Source organism: Notolabrus celidotus, chromosome 19 (assembly GCF_009762535.1).
Source record: "Notolabrus celidotus isolate fNotCel1 chromosome 19, fNotCel1.pri, whole genome shotgun sequence".
Lineage (NCBI taxonomy): Eukaryota > Metazoa > Chordata > Actinopteri > Labriformes > Labridae > Notolabrus > Notolabrus celidotus.
The window spans coordinates 9,048,845-9,065,578 of record NC_048290.1 but is presented as its reverse complement, the minus strand read 5'-3'; the positions used below and the strand labels follow the sequence as shown (position 1 = coordinate 9,065,578).

The window sequence follows — 16,734 nt, the reverse complement described above, 5'->3', positions numbered from 1 at the left end:
TCTATCACACTAAAGAGGCACCGAGATCCTCCAAGTCAACATCCTGACTTTTGCCTGTCTTAATAACTACTATCCCTGTCTAATTTGTACCTTTTGCAGCCACTTTTTTCTGCTTTTGGGCTGAATTTCTGTCTTTCTGGACCATAGACTGCACACATTTAAGGCAGATATGTCTCACTTCTAAAGACAGATTGTAAACAAACAGAGAACAGTATGTAGCAGGAGAGTAAACCTATAAGGAGCACAGAGTAGAAAGATGGATCTTTTCACTTTACTGTGCATACTGATACGATGCATAAGTGCCCTGAAATGAGAACACATCTGCAATGGGGCAATGGCGGTAAAATAGGGCTTAATAAAGACATAATGCCGCTCTTGGTTACATCATCATCATCATCATGATAGTGATAGTTACGCTGAAGGATATCTTGTAATGTTGTAAATCTCTAAAACTGCTTTTCCAATATTGCTAGAAAAGAGATACAGTCACAGGAATGACACAAAAGGCCCTTTACATTATTCATTTGACGTAGTTTATAGTCTTCATTTCTTCCCTTTCCTCAAGAGGGATTATTCCCTATAGGAAATCATTGCAATGAGACTCTAAGCTTTATCACGCCCGGTTAGTCATAGCTCATTTACTGGTGCCTGATACAAGATATCGTGACCTGACAATAAGTATCCATCAAGTTAGACATAGATGAGACTAGGAGTATCACCCTGCCATCATGTCAAAGGCTGATCTCATGAATAGCACACGTTAAGCCATTTCCCCTGGCCTACAACCTTTAAACTGAAACGTCATCCTGCTCTAGTGTGCTATAAGGTTTCACTTCTAAGCATTAGGCTTTGTAGCGGATGCATCTAATGAGCTCATGGCTTCCTCTTAGTGGAGAGTAAGGAAAGCTAATAATGCCCGAGCTGTTAACTGGCTTTGGTATGGTATATCGTCACTTGAGGTGGGAGCAGCTCAAGTCTTTTCCATGAGTTCTGTATAACAGACTCATTTTCAAAAATCCTGGTATGTTTTTTCAACTCACATTGAAGCTATGCTAGTAGCTTGCTTAGGAGATACTAGTCTACCATTTTGGTTCAGCCAGATATATCCCATCTATGTTAGTAGATGGATGGATTACGGTGATGTTTTGGAAAATTCATGGTACCCAGAGAATGAATCCTACTGATTTTGGTCTTGGTCACAGGGCCTTTTCTTTACCACCAAAAGGCATCTACATTGATTGTATTGAGTAATATCAAATTTACTGAAACATTCATAGCACCCAGAGGATGAACCCTACTAATTTTGGTGGTCTGTAGAACATGCACAGATAAAAGTAAGGCACCGACAATGACTAGATGAATTACTGTGATGTTCATGAAAATATTCATGGTACCCAGAGGATAAATCCTACTGACTTAGGTGATCTCGGGCCTTTTCTCTAGCAGTACACACGGGTAAACATAAGGCATCTACATCTATTAGATGGACTACCATGACATCCGTGGAAACATTCTTGGTACACAGAGGATGAACCCCACTGAATATGCTGATCCCAAGGCATTTTATGTAGCACCCCACGCAAGTAAAGTAAGGTATGTTTCTGTGTATGGGTGCTAAAAAGGCAGTATGGACTTTAGAATCCCTCTCAGGACTTATTCTCACTTTATCAAAAATCCAACATCGTCATTTAGCATCACAACCTTCGTACTCAGTGTGTCCTTTACTTTTCATTTCAATCACTTCAATGCAGTTGCACCTCACATGTTGCATGATTGCAGTCAATGCTACACTTGTTCAAAAGCACTCCAACATTGTCCTAAAGAAATGCCTAAGTGTTTTGATGTGAGCAAACAATACAATGCTATGCCTGTAGGTACAAGCTCATGAAGTACTAGAGGGTGAACTGGTGTTATGTCTGTACAGCAGTACAATCAAGTATTATACCCTACTATCACACAAGACGACTTAATCTGGACTACATCAGAAGGTCCATTTAGGTCAGGGTGAGGTAATGGCCTGTAGCCTCCCAGCATGACTGTCTCATGACTGTATTAAATGAGGGCAGAACATTAACTCCTAAACCTGGTACTCTATATGTTCAAAGGCCAATAACTGGTCATGAGTGTTCTCTTCTGACTGGAGGTGGACACGTTAAGAAACTTTATGTGCAGACTTGCTGAAACTTTGAAGTTAAACTTGTTCCTGTGGCGCTATCTATGGGTTCTGCTTTATATTTTATGAGGTCTCACAGGTAACTCCTGATAAAGCAAGTCTTTGTCAATAAAATGCACCACACACAGACAAATGTATATTTTATATTCCTTCAACACAGACAGCATAACATCCAATTTCCTGTCAACTTGGGGGCTTTTTCCGCACTCTTTCATCTATTTCTGGTTTGTTTCTCTGTTTTCCAGCTTGGGACTCTTTTGTAGTTTGCCTCTACAAAGCTGCCATGAAAAGAGCATATAAAGTGGAGATCCTGGCCAGATGCCTTCCGTGTAGCCACTGGGGAGGATGATAAGCACATGACAGGGCCTGGAGGTCATTTTCTGAAGTCCTGTACTGTTTTACGCAGGAAAGTTTTTTCATAAAGCCTTTTTATAGCAACAGTAGTTTTACGTGTTCTTCTTACATCATGAGCATAACCCGGTCAGTAAGTTCATTATTCGTTTGGCTTTTTTGCATGGTTGCATGGTGGTGCTAATCGTGCTTTGACTGCAAAGGCATCAATGCAACATTGTGAGACTTTAACATTTAGGTCAGGGCACATTGGGTATTTCTAACACTCAGTTTTGATTCTTCGCTGATGATTTGCATGAATATATATATCCATAATAATCGCATGAATTTAGAGGTCACGAAAACCTTTCCCAGTTACATCCCAGTTAAACACTGTTGGTACAAACATACCAATGGAAGCAGAAGATAAATTATTAACTCGGAATTACTCTGTACACTTTGCCATAAAAGTCTGTGAATAATTCAGTTGCAGATTACCATTTACCATTTTAGTCCATACAGCAGGGACACAAACTATAGCTCAGGAGAATGGTTTAATCACTGGAATCAATGATGCTGGATAAGTTGTTGGTGGTCGTAGATCTCAATGCAATCATATCACTGAGATGGAGGTCTTTAAGTGATTACATTTAGATGTATAGCCATTGTCAGTGCACTCCTGCCAATCTGTGGCAGCAAATTAAATCAGAGGAAAAGTGAAGTTCACTTAAAGTTGTGGACAAACTGGAATGAAGAGGGTACATTTCAGTTCAATCACACCCCTGGGAGATTGGTCCTGCTCTGACCATGTTATGGATGACTGCCATAAAGTAGGTATTTTGCTGACAAGAGCCCCCGGCTACCTATCATTCACACCCTGCCTGTAGACTGCAAGTCACAGCATGTTTGTCAGGTGGTCAATGAAGCCCCTGAAAGCACTGAAGAAAAAGAAAATACAAGCAGAGATGTACAAAAGGCATACTGTTCTGTGTATGTATGCACATATAGCAAACAAGCACTTAAACATGTACAATACAGATATTGTGATGTCTTTTTTGGTCATGGAAAAAAGTGTCTCCGCGTGTAGTAATCAAATCAAAACGGCACCATTATCGACTGTGTCCACAAACGTCACAAGAGCGTCACCCTCTGCGTACTAAACCGAGGACAATCAGACATTTTATGGTACAGACCTCTTGCAGGAAAAAGGAATATTTGTATGCACAAGACTCTGCTTTGTATGCCCGATCACAGAGCTCTCTTGCTGTTCAGCGGCCTACACGCAAGCCGCCACACTGTGATTTCACCTACTTTGTTTATGCCTCTCTGCAATCGGTCCCTCTTATCTCCTCTCATCTCAATCAACACTTTCCCCAGGATGCTCCATGCACACAAAAGATAATTCAAAACCAATACCTGCACTCTTGATACTAAGTAGGTTTTGCGTGCTTGGCTCTGTTGTGTAATTGCTCGCAACATCTGACCAACAACCAGCTCTGATAGAGAGATGGGTTCGGATGACGCGAGTAGTTTCGGTCACTGTTACTGCTGTGCTTTGTAAATGGTTTAAATTATTCAAGATTTCACGGTCGTTGGTGTGGACTGCAGTATGCAAAGTAGGCACTAATGGCTAGTGCAATTAGGGGAAAGCACGGTTTAACTAATAAAGACGTAACAGTCCTTTCTATAAGCTCAGCATCATTTTGCTCTATGAAAAGTCACAAGCTGTTCTATTTAAACCAGCACAATAACTTACTGTTGGCTTTATACTTCTTACATTTCACACATGTAATAAACTAACTCTCTCATTCACGCAAACAGTTATGGACATAATTAATTCAAGACTGGATTTAGGCTACAAAGAGAAGCATTAAACAACAATGACATCATTCTTTTTATAACTTCCACTTTTACCATGCTTGTAAAGTATCTTTTACTTTTAAAAAAATATGGTTTCTCGCCTCCCTTTCTTTTAAGCTACACAGCAAGAACAATAAAGCTCTGTGTCTCTCAGAAGCTTTAAAAATACCCCAGGCAGGACTACCATTAGTCACACTTACATCTCCAGAGTCAGATAGCAGGTGCCGCTGAAGAGAGCTTGTCTCCCTGCTGAACCGTTTCTTAGGCCCGACCCGATCCGACAAGTTCCCCATGATGACTTTGATGACCCTGGTGCACTCGGCTGATCAATAATCTCACGCAGCGTCTCTCCTTACTGTCTGTGTTTTTTCGTTTACCCAAAAAATGCTTTCTTGCTTCCTCTCTTCCTGCGTCACTGACACACTTACACACACACTTACGCACGCAAACGACACGCACTTGACTTTCCTGAGACACAATTCTTCCGACCCTCCTTCATCTCACCCCATACACACACACATACTTAATTTAAATCTGGGTTAGATCTGTTCCGTTTTGAGCAAGAGCTATTATAAGATGACCTCCAGTGATGGAGAGAAAGGGAAGGACAAAAGAAGGCGAGCGGACCGTGACAGTCTGTGATGGAGGAGGAGATTGACATTGTATCATTGCTGGAAACCAGGTGATGGTTTCTATGTCCTGCAAAATTAAAGTGTAATTGACCTCTATCTATGCTACGATCTTTTAAGTATCTCAACAAAATTGCAGGTGCATAGAGATAATTTCAGTAGAAGGATGTGCCCTTCAAAGTAAACACAGTGGACAGCAGAAAATTAAGAATACATTTGCATCAAAGAGACATGACTTCCATCTTGTCCGTGCATTTCCACACGAAACAGAAAAGGTCTTTTGCATGAAAGTGGATTCAGTTGGTGCTGTATGTAGTGATGTGTATAAGACACTCTGTCTGTGTAATCCTCTGTGAATCAAAGTTCAAGTTTTAACCTGCATGGACTTCCTTTGAGTTGGTGGTATTTATTTATTTACAAAAAAGTAAACACACTTTGGGTTTGAAATTGAATTTGTTGGTTTTATAGATTTGATGTATTTCCATGTGATGAATCATCATACGGTGAGTTAGGGCCTATGTCCACTAAATGTGTTGCTAGCAGTGTCAATTTTCTTTACAAAACCAATGAAGTTCAGCTTTTTCAGCACTCCTCATCCTGAGGGCTTGAGTGCCTTTGGCATCAGCTGTTTTTTGTTGCTGTGCCTCGAGGGATCTCAGTTAATAATAGTTCAACTTATAGAACTGTAAGTCACTCATAAATGTTACCTGTCCACCAGCAACCAACTAAAATCAAGAAGGCGCAAGGCTTTCAATATCTGCTTTGTCAACAACAATAACCAAGAGAAAAACTAACCCCACTTGTATTTCAAGGGTCAAATTTCCAGGTTTGAGCTGCTGCTACAGCAGGACACAAATCATTAGCATTATTTATTTCATTTTTTTTAAATATCCTCGACACCACAGCTTACACCACAGCTTAAAACAAATTTCACGGTTAGGGAAGCGGTAGTGCAGTGAAATAACTTTTCTAATCTAGCTACAGTAAGCCTCCTGAGAAGCGCTCTCATACGAAGGTTGTAGGCACTGCCAGTGCAAAAAAAAATGATGTCAGTGGACACAGGCCCTTATTTATGGAAGAAGGAATAAAATAAAGTTTAAAAATGTATGCCATGACTGGGTAATGTATTTTTACAACAGCCTCCCAAGGTGCAGAGCAAAATGTTTTAAAAATGTCCCAAAAAAATGACATTTATAAGTATTAATAAAGGTGTGGGAATTCAACATCAGTTCAAGTTTTTAAAAAACAGAAAAAAAGAGAAGAAATAACACTGCTACAGGCTTCCCCATGACACATTTCAGAGTGACCTCTAAAGGTCATTGGTGAATGAACACTGATTAAACAAGCAATGTGATCATGCTCATGTGATTGTGAATGCACATGAGACTGGACTTTTGATATGCAGAAGGAGACACCTCTGTTTGCCAACCAAAACACACAGAGCAGAGATGCTGGGGTGAATATGCAGTGCACCTTCAGAAGGTAAGTAGATGCAAAACTGTGTAAATGTATGAGAAAGTTAAAATAGAGCTGGAAGTATGCACCCTTGGTTATGTAATGCAGTAGAGAGAAGGTGGAGGAGGATGAGGATGATTGAGGTTCACTGGCTGATTAGAAAGTTTAGTGGCTGATTCCCCTGGGAAGGAAAATGTTTGGTGTGTATGAAGAGGTGTGTTGATGTGTGTGCGTGTGCGTGTGTGTGTGTGTGTGTGTGTGTGCGCACGCACAATTCGTCGTAAGTGAAGGAGAGCCGCCCCGTCATAGCAGTGTAAAGTTTACATTAAAGCATTTTATGTGAGGTAGGTTGAACAGAACTATATAGTGTATCTTGCACAAGCATGGACCAAAGACTAAGTGGTATGGAAGCATTAAAATGATCACTGTGTAAATGATATAAAATAAGAAATAACCATAAACATACTGCTTGATTCAGTTCCCATTACAAGAGTCGTTTATGTAGTTTAAGCTGCAAATGGCTAAGATCATGTATCCATTAAAACAAAGTGGGGTCAATGACTTCCAGGAAAATTCAGTGTTAAACTGAAAACATGCAGTTAGCAATGAGAAGCTGTAATAAATCTGTCCTCTCTTCTCTGTTTATGTCCATGCATGTCTGTGACCTTTGCACAGACAGGACAGAAAGAGCAATTCAATTAGAGTCCATCACATAACACACAGCCCTGATTGGGTAAACTCCAACAAACAAACCCACACACAAACAGAGCAGCATGAGTCCGGGTCAAGGCCCTTCAATCACTTCAAACGTGTCTTCATCTTCTCTGATCAACAAAGCATGACAGCCTCCAATCAAAGACCTCAATAGATGCTCTCTACCTGTCTTCTTTGAATGGTTTCCTCTTTCCTTCTCCTTTATCCCTCACTGTTTTCACATCACATGTGCTTTTACTGGAAAGTCCAAGCTGCAGAGCCACCATGCACAGACTTTTCACGTAAGGATGAATGAGCTCTACATTAGCCAAAGAGAAGGTTATTTTGGGGTTACTTTGATAACAGAACAGCAAGTAAAAATAGTGCCTTCACTGGTTATTTGCTCATTTATAAGCATATATTTATACTCAGACAAGATAGCATAAAAGAATGTGGTTTGTGATTGAGATATTCTGATCCCATTTAATCCTTCCTGATATTGGTTTGGTGCTGATCTAATTCTACTGCAAGACTTCAGTGAAAACAGCTGTTTACTACTAATCATGCATAGATGTGATGTTAGATGTTTGGCATACACAGACTATACATGTGCAAGTATGTTTGCAGATATGCATTTTTCCTTTCTTTTTCTTCTCAGATCAACAACTAAGATAGACAAATTAATGGAGGACCTCTACTTGCTCTCTCAAGGGGGACTTTTCCGAAGCGACTAATTTCCTCGTTGTTTAAATGACACTTGAAATCTGGACAAATCGATTAGTCTAAAGGTACGAAAACACTTGGAAAACAGTCAAAATCAAGCATGATTAGTTTACCTCTCGCAGACTCTGTGATTACGTGAGTCATGTTAAATAATGGTCAAGTGTGGCTAACATTAGCAGAGCTAGCACCAACAGACTTTGGTCCTCCTTTCAGATTAACATCCACATGTCTGTACTGGTTACACATTGCTCAGGTGGAGTGGTTATATGCCATTTTAACCTAACACAGCCTACATATCAACTTTATCACCTTTTTGTAGATCAAAATATGCCAAATCATGCCAAGATGCAATCCATGATCTCTGCTTGTTTACATATGGGTAGTAGAGTATTAACCGGAGCAACAACCCTGGCTAGTAATGAGCTAGTCAGGGTTCCCACTCTTTTCCAGAGATCATTTTCCAGGACATTTCAAGGACATTTTCAGTGATGATCAAGCTGGTATGACAGGCTAAATTTAGTTCCTAATTTGGTTCCTAAATAGTCTAATATGTTCCTCTCAGTGGAAGTCTACATTGAAGACATGCAGTCTATGGCTATCTATGAACTCATCTCTTACATGCTTAAAAGTGATAGCAAATTGATTATAGAATAATGCAACCACAGATGTACAGCACTTTATTAGTGCAACCAAGTAACAATGATGGGCAACTCTCATCTCAGCTTTCTCTTTTCTCAAAAAATATTAAATTAGCTAAGTAAAAAACAAAAGAGCCAGCAAAGGACTCTGGAAGCTGCCTTACTGAAATAAATAAATAATAATAATAATCAGAGGATCAGTGCATAAATTGACCTAAATAGATCTGAATGTCAAAAATGGCCACAAATGTTGAATGGGGATGTGTTTTTTTTAACCTTGACAGGTCGCACGCAGTCATGTTGGAATAATTTTCCAGGATAATCCATGATTGTCCAGGACATTTGACTTTTTCTCCCATTTTCCAGGTGTTTTCCAGGACTGGAAAACTGGTCAACTGTTTTCCAGTTTTTCCAGGACGCGTGGGAACCCTGGCTAGTGGTGGGTGGCTGTGACACACCATACAACCATCATTTTGGGACTGGAATAATACAAATATGAATTATTTGTAACTACTAGTACTTCTGGTGATGGCCAGTGAGAGTGATGACGTTAAATAGTTAAGTTGACTTAGCCCGGACAGCTATAATTGTGAGTAGCATCTGACTCAGCTGGTTATCAAAGAGAGCAAGAGGGAATCAATGCATTGATTGTGTGACAAGGGATCAAAGGGATATTTCAGTTTTTCTGAAGTGGGGTCGTATGAGTTACATTGCACTAGTACTCCTGCTAGCCACAATGAGTGCCGATGAGCTCATTCCCCTTTAATGAGAAAATTCCCAGATGACCGGCAGGCAAGCTAGGCTACAATTTTCTGCATACGAGGACACCTATTTCGCATAATTTCACTAAAGATGAGAAAATATGGTCCAGGCACTCTTCACGGTGCAATTGCATGCACTACTAAAAAAAAATTGCAGCTCGACTTTGCCGTCAGAAACCCCCTTTGTTTTGGCACTATTTTCGGACGCACCTCGCACACCTGTGTTCTTCCACTGCATACACGCGGAGAAACTTCTGTGCTAACGAGTGAGCAGAAGAGATCCCACGTTACCTGGTGGTGCGCGTGCGTAAACTATGAGCCCATGCCAATGAACCCAGAGAGCTTCTGCTGTCAGGAGTGGGACTTAGTGTCAACAATACTTCAGGACCTCTCTGAGTCAACCATGCAGAGTTCACCGGCACGCATTGTGGCTAGCAGGAGTACTAGTGCAATGTAGCTCATATGACCCCACTTCAAAAAAACTGAAATATCCCTTTAAAGATGAACTTCCTTCTGTTGTTGCATTAATATTATTGTGGACTGATAGCTGGAGATTTCATTATCCACTATCTTGTATCTTGATTATAGCTAGATGCTACATCACTGCATCAAGGCCCCACAGATCACTAGTAATGAGAATGGAAGTTATTGGAAGAGGAGTTATTGTATTTCGGTAACTTTATTGCACATACTGCTGATGAATATGTATTTTTCAAATCAAACATATATTTAATGAGAAACAAAAAGAGGCAAGGAGGATATTTCTTGAAACAATTTTATTGGATGCCTCCCCATCACCACCAGCTCATGTGTATCATTATTCTGTGTTTTGTTATGTAGTTTGACACACATCTCTCTCCCCTGTGTCTGCTTGAGTGCCTTAATGAAGCACTTTCTGTTGTGCAGAGCTGTTTATCAGTGTTTAAAGGGTTTTTAATTACCCGTGTTGTTTGTTGCGTAGAGAAGGAGAGCTCTACAGATAATTCATCCTCTGCTTTAAACCTCAAGACAGACGGTTAAAGTTCTGAGTTGTCAGAAAAATACTGATTTTATGTGAAAGAATACATCCACAAGAGCTTGTTGTTTGCCATTGTAACACAAATGACCTGAAATCAGTTCATCTTTTTCGCTCTAAAAGATAAGAACAAATGATTCACTTTGAAAAAAATCGAATTTTTTGATCAGATCAGTTCATTCATAGACAGGTGTACGTGCAATTCCCTCATGCTGCATTTTAAGCAATACTGGACGCATTTTGGGATACTGGTGTCTGTATGAAAACAACTTTGGTTTTAAAATAACTAAAGATGATATAATGTATCCTAAGGTACATATTTTTCAGTATCTTTAACAAACAAAAAAATAAGAGCTGAAGTAAGAGTAAAATGCATTCTGGGTTTCACAGAGGCTGCTGCTCATTCCCTGAGGTATGAAATGAACTGCTGACAGGTGTATCAAATATAATAGATGACTGCACATTTTCTGTATGTGTGTGTGTGTGTGTGTGTGTGATCGTGTGTGGGCACCTGACAGGGCGGATGGAGAAATGAGTCCGACGAGGGGGAGACGGAGAGAATGAGCCGAGTGAATCTAAACAGTAAACAAACACACAGATTCTCTGAACTGTTTCCCCCGTCTGTCTTCTGCCATCATCACAACACTGCTTTGGTATTTTTGGGATTATTCGTGAGAGGCTGCATCAGCTGACTGTTTCGCTACAGAACCAGTAGGTCCTTTCAAGCCTCGAGTGTCAAACTGTCAGCACCCCTCACTGCTGCAAGTGTGATCAGCAAATGTGAGATGAATTTGTTTGGATTTGTTCGTTTTTTTTTAAAGCTGCAAGGTACAGGAAAATCCACGGGAAAAGAAACTACAATAATAACCACGGAATAGAAACAGTAACAGACAGAAACATGTGTTTTACAAAAACTCAAACCTGCCCTAAACTCACTCAAACTCTCTTCTCCCCCGCACTTTCTTACGTAAGAGATTCTATTTATATATGTAGCCTAATTGGATAGACTGAATAATTTTGGAGACGTTTTCCTTCCTTATTTCCAGCCTGTGGGACAGATATCAGGCCTCCTCTCATTCTGTCTGGAACTCCGGAAAAAAAAAGAGTCCCTGTAAAAGATTCATAAGCTGCTAATGAGGTTATGCAGCACATTTCAAAGCAAAAAACTAGAATGACGTTGTGCGTGCGTGTGTGTGTGTCTGCAACAGGAGGGGCTGGGGTTGAAATAGTTGCTCAGTGAAAAGATTATCCATACGAGCAGACGTTTGCAGCCGCAACCAATCGCAGACAAGTCACAGTCGTCTGGACGGAAATGGGCCCTTTAGCGATGAGGTTGTTTTAACTTCAATGCAAACAATCAATGCCCAGTTTTAGTGTGTGTCAAAAAGTTTGGATGTATTAAACGGTTCCCAAAAGATCAAAAGAGCAGAGTGTCTGATTTGATTTGTCTGGAGAGGAACAGATGAGCTCAGTTTCATAGATTCACATGATATCTGTTTGAGTTGAACTGTGCAGTTTAGGGTCAAGGCTTTAACTGTCAAGTATGAAGCAGGCTTTAAACTCATTATGTCTCATCTTTAAGTATCAAGGCTGATCCTTTCTTTACTGAAGTGCAGCTAATTGAAATGTTGAAGGATTCCTGTTTCAAACCTGTTCATATTTGGTAAAGATTTTAAAAGTTCAGATTCTTTAAGCTGATTTAAGATTAGATGTGGATTTAGAATGCTACAACAAGAAGCTTAAATCAAGACTGAGGATAAGATTCTACCTAAACAGGTTTATTATAGCCCCACAGAGTGTCTCTCTTCACAGAATCAGCACACATTTTAAAGGTGCAGGAATGGATTCTGGTATTGGGAGTGTTAAGGTTTCTGCTGACACTAGACATAATATTATTGACTGTTGCTGGAGCAGGCTTTAAGATCTGCTTCAAGATGTCAATATTCGACTCCAGCAGAGAGCTCGCCTCTCAAGTTGCTATTAGGCTGTAAACAAAGTCAATGTATTGAAAAGAAAGTCTTGGCCGAAAGTCCTTTGTCACTAACTGCTGTCTACACCTGAAGCCTTGAGAAGTCGGTCGTGGTCCCCAGAAGCGGTATTGTGTCAGAAGATAGTTGTTGTTTCAACGACTGACTAGAGAGGGAATAGAGTAAAGACAGATTTGAGTGGATGTATGATGTAATCAGAATAACATCGGTATCAGCAGTTAAAGCTTATAAAGTGAATTACCAGTATCAACATATTTTACAAGCAAACTGGAGACCTACATTTTTAGTCCCGCTTTTAACGCTTTTTGAGATTTATTCTTTAAAGTTATATTTTTTGGGGCATTTTCACCTTTAACTGACAGGACAGCTGAAGAGAGACAGGGGACGTGGAAGCGGAGAGTGGGGGAGGACATGCAGTAATAGTTGGAGACTGGAATCGAACCCACGACCTCTGCGACGAGGGCTATAGCCTCTGTATATGGGACGCACGTTTAGTGGCCAACGGCGCCCCAAGTTTTATTCTTATAACAGGTTTATTTCACCTTATTTATTATCAAGTTCAAATTTTAGTCACTTTTTTTAAGTGTAGCATCTTAGTCTCTTTTACTGGTTTAAAATATTAGTGTTTTATTATCTTAGTATTTATTTTATTTTGGTGAGCTTAATTTCCTGTGTTGAGTTTTAACATCTTATTTTACCTCAAGTGTTTCCTCATTAATCATTTATCATGACAGCATTTTCTCAGTTTGTTCAGCAACATTTTAAAATTTTTATTTGTTCTATTTTTTGTATTATTATTATTATCATTATTATTATTAGTAGTAGTAGTAGTAGTAGTAGTAGTAGTAGTATTGCATATATCATCTTCTTTACCTTAGGGTTGGGTGGGTTTGGGATTAGGATGGGGGGTCTTTTTATTTTTTGATATTTTTATTTTATTCTATTTTAAGTTGTTTTTATGTACCGCACTTTGTGTTACAATGTCATTGTATGATTGATTGATTGATTGATTGATTGATTGAACGATTGATTGATTGATATGAACATTACCACAGATACTCATGGCCGATAAGTTGATGCATTAATTATGCACACAACAGTTTACACACACCAACGCAGGTTTTCAGCAGTGACAGAAACAAACAGCAGAATAGATTTTTGCAATGCTTGTGTAGCACAGGTGATGAGAGGCAGAGCAGAATACCACTCCTTCAACACTACCACTTTAATCCTGCATCACAAGAACCATCACGCTCAACAGCACCAAGAGTTTCTGATGAGTAAGAACAAAGAAGTGTCAGCGCCAGCAAAGACGTGTCAACAGACTCTACTTCAGTCACTCAACAAAGCTAAAAATATAGCAGCGACCACCCAAAGGTGAAGGGGCATGCTAATGATGTACTTGGATTGGTATTGGCTAAAATGACTCCGGAAATATCGGCATATCGGATATCAGCAACAATCCAATATAGTGTGTTTCTAAAATTTGAGACTGCTGGTCTGTTTTAGTGTCCATTTTCATTTCTTGGTTTTTCTTTGAGAAATGATCTCACAGATTTGAAGTTAAAATCATTTATATCTAAATTGATCAAATTATACTAATACTCAATAGAGATCATAATCAAATCTGGCATTGCTTAGCTTTGATTCATTATATTTGTCCAGCAAGATTACACTGAGTTGTGGTGCTTTCATATTTGCAGTAAACTCCCAAAAACTTTTGGGATTTTGAGCTGCAAACCGTCAAAACTGTAATCCTAAACCTATCCTCAATCCTGCCAGTCCCCTTGTATAATTTCTGCATGGAGATGTAGTGAGATGATGAAAGGAGTGCTTCAGAAAAAATGAGTAAATTCACACAGTGGGTGGGAGTTATTTTGTTAAGTGTCCTGTGTATTTACGTCACCATGCAGGCTTTTTTTCCCCCGTCTTTTTAAACTCTTTTTTTTTATATATCTTTTTTGGTGCAACACAAAAAAAGCTTTCAGGCATGTTTTATTATCAATTAGTAGAACCAAGTGTTGGAGAAGCAGCTTCCCACAATCCAAAGTGGATGTAGAGTCATTAATTGTTTTATGCTCTGGTGTAGGCGGGACTTTAATTGCACTTTTTGGTTTGCCTGAAGACATTTTTCACATGAGGTTAAATCCGACTGGAGGTTTTGGTGGTGAGGTCTCCAGGCACAGAAGATACCAGATACTATAAAAGTAATAACACTGAGGTAAAGATCAGTGGGTCCACTCCAGAGAGAGCGTGTCAAGCTGATTGGATGCAAACAACAGCGGCAGCCGGGGAGATTTGAGCAGGATGTGGAAGAAGATAAAGTGAGAGAATGGAGGCAAGTGATGATGAAAACTCTATATATATAAAAGTGTAATAAAACCTGCAGCTTCATTCCCTTACTTCACGTCTGAACATAAAAGATGTTATAAAACAGGCTGGTGGAGTAGTAGTGGAGAGGAGAGGAGCTGAGGAGACAGGCAGAGAACAACCAGCCAACATGACCTGCAAACATGCTCATTAAGTGCAGAAGAGCTGTCAGGACTAAAGAAAATACCCTGACTGGAAACAGCCAAACAAGCCTAAAACTATCAGATTCTATCACGTCCATCCTCTCCAGAATGTCAGATCACTATCACACCGTCCTCGTTTTCTCCCTGTTTCCCAGCAGCTCACTTTTATGCTCTCTGTTTGAGTGATACAGCTTTTTTTCTTCACTGTAAAGGTACAGTCTTAACATTGTTAACATTACTGTTAGGACAGACTGTGAATATGAATAGAGCAGATGTTTTACAGGGATGTAAAAGCTCCTGTGAGGAGTTTGTAGCTGGTTATGAAACACGCTATCCTTCAGGGTGTGGGTTAGATGAGGCAATTCCCAAGAGAGCCTTTATTTATATTTTCCACAGCAAAGGTTAACAGTGAGTGATACATTTGACTCTACAAAGAGAGCCAAATGAGATATATGACTTATTAATGTACAGGAATGTATCAGCAAAAAGCTAACACACACAGTTTGTCCAAAGGGGGCGCCAAAATCAACACAAAATCAAAAGAAAGTTCCTCACAGGAGCTTTAAAAGAAATGATGTGGAGGTGTACTTCAATTTTTATATTTTTAGACTCCAAAAGGAAATGGAATATAATTATGCAACTGAGATCTATGTGGATTAGGGTTACATAATACATATGACAGGTTATAACCTGGTCCTTATGGCAAATATCAATGAGAATAGCTTTATATATTTTACATTTTTGTATTTCTAAGTGTTTAGTTTATGCAAAAAGAGCAAGAGCAATTATGAATATACATTGAAATTCTATATATACCAGTTCTAACTGAAATCACTTTTGTTAACACAAACAAACAAACAAAGACTTGTTCTGAATCTTTATTTGTTTTTTTGTTTTTTGTTTTTTACTGCAAACCGGAGCACTCCTCTGCTGCAGTATCATCTTTCTTTTTCATGTGTTAGTCTTCATCTGGCCACCAGGAAGTCAAACTGAGCATGCTCACTAAACTCAAATCAAAAGTCCAAACATCTGTCATAACACTCATGTTACTGGCTTTGTTGTTGATCACACTATGTTTAGAGATCACACTGTAGCTACAGGCCAGGTTGGCAAACTGAAAGATACTGTTTGGGATACTGTTCCAATAAAAACCTGCAAAATCCTTCGTCTTCTACCTTGAAAAAGACCAATGAATCACAAAATCACTGAATTGACTTAATTCAGTGATTTTGTCATTAATTTCTTAACCTTCTGGTTTGCCTCTGGTAACTTTCCTGTAGCTCTCAAATGGCTGTTGAATCTGCGCTGTTTGTCTAAGGTAATGCTAGCTGCAGCGAGTGCTGCTAAGTATTTCTTCAAAACATTTTAATTGCAATGAAAACTTTTGTCAAGTGACTTAAAAGATTTCATTGCAAAAGACTTCATTTCTTACTCCTCCTGGAATACTTACAAGTTGCAGTCATGGTATCTCCACTGTGACAGTGAACACACACACTGGTGATGCCATTGTTACTCTCAGCCACTTTGTTGCAGCTGAACTTGTTCTTCTTCTTTGTTTTAATGGCAGATCCTATATCACTGTCTAATGTGCACGAACATGTAGGCAAATTAAAGCTACTTTTACCAGTTATATTCATCTTTGCAAGCAATGAAATCATGCTTCCATTGCTTAATTTGAACCAAGAAACTTCAGTCCAAATGTCAAAAATCAAACATTCAAAAGCTTTCTGCTTCAACTGGGTCACATCTTTGTTCAGAAGTCTCCGTATTGAGACGCATTAAGAAGGATCAAAACAAACACACACGTTATTTGTGTGACAGAGACAGGCCTGAGGAAGATACACAGAAAAGAGACGCTGTCATTAGAGCTTCCTGCTAATCCTTGTGTCTTCTATGTAATGTGATTTCCACCAGAGTCGATTGCCCCTCCGGCTCACAGACAAAATAGTCTCTTCA

At 39.4% G+C, this 16,734-nt stretch overlaps 1 protein-coding gene across 2 annotated transcripts in view; it reads right to left on the bottom strand.

Annotated features, from left to right (window-relative positions):
* Positions 1–16,734, bottom strand: part of rgs3a (regulator of G protein signaling 3a) — a 122,629-nt gene that overhangs the window by 90,961 nt on the left and 14,934 nt on the right. The window lies entirely within an intron of this gene.